Source organism: Protobothrops mucrosquamatus, unplaced genomic scaffold (genome assembly GCF_001527695.2).
Source record: "Protobothrops mucrosquamatus isolate PMUCROS unplaced genomic scaffold, P.Mucros_1.0 scaffold930, whole genome shotgun sequence".
Taxonomy (NCBI): domain Eukaryota; kingdom Metazoa; phylum Chordata; class Lepidosauria; order Squamata; family Viperidae; genus Protobothrops; species Protobothrops mucrosquamatus.
The window spans coordinates 195,557-198,148 of record NW_015387181.1 but is presented as its reverse complement, the minus strand read 5'-3'; the positions used below and the strand labels follow the sequence as shown (position 1 = coordinate 198,148).

Below are 2,592 nucleotides of genomic sequence, written 5' to 3'. Positions count from 1 at the left end.
AGGTCTACAAAGCATTGGGATTACACGGGTTTTGTAACATTAGAGACAATGTTGGAAAACTTCAGCTTTAGTGCTGGAATATTCTGCTTATATCTGGTTATCATCTATGGTCAACCCGTCATCATTTCTTGACCTAAAGTAAAAATGAGGGGGAAATGGGGAATGAGAAGTTTCATGATTTAGACAGGCTGAAAGCCTTCACAGGAATAGAGAAATACGGTATAATAACAAAAACAAATCACAAATCTTCAAGCAAAGTCTATTGCAGGCCAAATGGACTTCTATTTTCTCCTGTAAAAGGAAAATTTAAGGTTGGCATCCTTATAAAAAAAAAAGTCACGTTGCTACTCTTCTGCTATATTTGCAAAATAAATTCACGGTAGCTTCTCTTAAATAAAAGGCACCTTTGGAATTTCAATTTTTAAAAGGCTGCTTGGTTTTCATCTACACAGAATGTATGAATATCTATGCCTCTTTCATTCAACCTCAAAGCTATCTGAGTTATAATATCTTCTGTTGTCTTATTTTTTTTAAAAAGAAAGTATTTTCATGACAAGCATTAACTTTTGGGTTGCAATCATTTTATAGCACTGCAGCTCCAACTGATAAGATGAAATTCTATTACCCTTTCAAAACCTGTGCGGTGTCTTTCATTTTTATTTTTATTTTTTAAAAAAAGCTCTATGCACTATAGAATAAATGCTAGCAATAATACACTTAAAAATATTGTATTTCTGAATTCCTAATATAACATTGCTTTCACTTACAAGCAGCCTCTTTAATATTATATAAAATTCATATGAAAACTAATATGACAATAAGAACATTTTTCATTTTCAATCCAACTTTAAAATTATAAAACATTATATTCCAAATAGAAAAAAACATGCCATTGTTTTGATGATAAACAACGGTCCTATTGGAATAAAAGTTTTAAGAGTGGTCATGCGGCACTATAATGTCAAAAAAAAGCACATGACTGCTAAAGGTGCATAGCAGTAGGAGAAGTTCCTTATGACATGAATTGCTATAGTGGTATATTTAAGAATGTCAGAGCAGGACTTTTGAGGGCAGGGGTCCAGATGCTTATTCAGCAGAATTAATAGGATAATCCTTGGAACAAAGCGAGGGCTGTCTTGCTAAGCTCTTTGAAGTGAATGATACACTACCTTCTGAAGGGGGTGGGGGCATATGTTCAATGAGCTATATTCAGTGGGGCTAGACTTCCATAAAGGATATCATCTGCATTAGGCAACAAGTGGATCAAGTGATAATTCGGCACATAGAAGAGACCTATAAGATGACATGGGATACACTAACAGGAAAACATAATGAGAACTGCAAGCTAAAAGTGGCTACCTCTCCATTCTCAAGGACAGAGGGTGCCCAGAGTCTTCCCACTGTGCGATTCATTGGTGGGGAAGCAATGGCCCAAGAGATGAACTGTGATTAGAAAGCGATCAACTTTAACTGAATTCAACTCTGAAACAAAATGAAATTTGCAAGGAACATATCATTACCTCCCATGGCACCCCAAGTGTAACCACACTATTTTCCTCACATCCACAATGTCTGGTCAGTAGGTGTCTCCCCCACCTTTCCTCTCTTCTATATAATACCTGCAAGCTAGACCTGCTCCTTCTACTTCCCCATAGAAACATCCTTCCGATTCTCTCTTCCCCTCTCTTCTGGTTACCTTATCGAAAAACCAATTCCAGTATGAATCTGCTCTATGGAGCACAGCAGCAGAACAAGGGAGCAGCAGATAACCTTCACTTGATTCCCATCTGAATGCCATCTCAAGTCTTATCTTCACGGATTTAGAATTACTCTAAGGGCCTTGAAAAGGGCGCAATGGCTCAGCAGTTAAAGACACTGAGCTTGTCAGCTGTTCAAGCTCCACCTTGACTCACCACGTTCCTCCTGGCGGCCCTGGGGCCTCCCAAGTGGAGGGTTCCCGGACTGAGCCAAGTGCCCATTTCTGAACCCGTTGAAACCCAGCTGTGCCCAAGTCTGCCTTTTCATTTGTGGGGGCACGGCCTCCTCCTTGGTGTGAGCGGGCATGACCCGCCATGGCTTCCGACAGTGACAACTCTTACTGGTGGATCACTCGGCTCGTGCATCGATAAAGACTGTAGTTAACTGCAATAATTAATGTGAATTGCAGGACACATTGATCATCAACCCTTCGAATGCACTTGCGGCCCCAGGTTCCTCCCGGGGCTATGCATCGACAGTTCAATCACTGTGTGATGACCCAGGGCACGGCAGAGAGGCAAAACAGTCAACTGGCAGTTCAAACCGCCCTTTATTTGCTCCAAATTTTCCCCAAATGCTCCCACGTTTCTGGCAAGCCACAGAACAAAGTAAGACACACACACCTTCAGTAGCCTCTGGCTGCAAGTAGTTTCACAAGTTTTTAACTCTTCAGGCAGGGAAAGTGTGTGAATGGAACAAGCCATCCTCCTTCAGGTTTCGACTCACACACAGTTAGATTAGAAGAGTAATTTACTCAAGGCCACAAGGAAAGAAACATACATCCAAAATCTAATGAGTTTGTGGAAATATAAGCTTGCATGAGCAGTTTCAGAA

At 40.5% G+C, this 2,592-nt stretch overlaps 1 pseudogene; it reads left to right on the top strand.

The window, feature by feature from the left end:
• Window positions 1–2,090: 2,090 nt before the first annotated feature.
• LOC114922798 lies at window positions 2,091–2,242 on the top strand (annotated as a pseudogene).
• The last annotated feature ends 350 nt before the right edge of the window (window positions 2,243–2,592 follow it).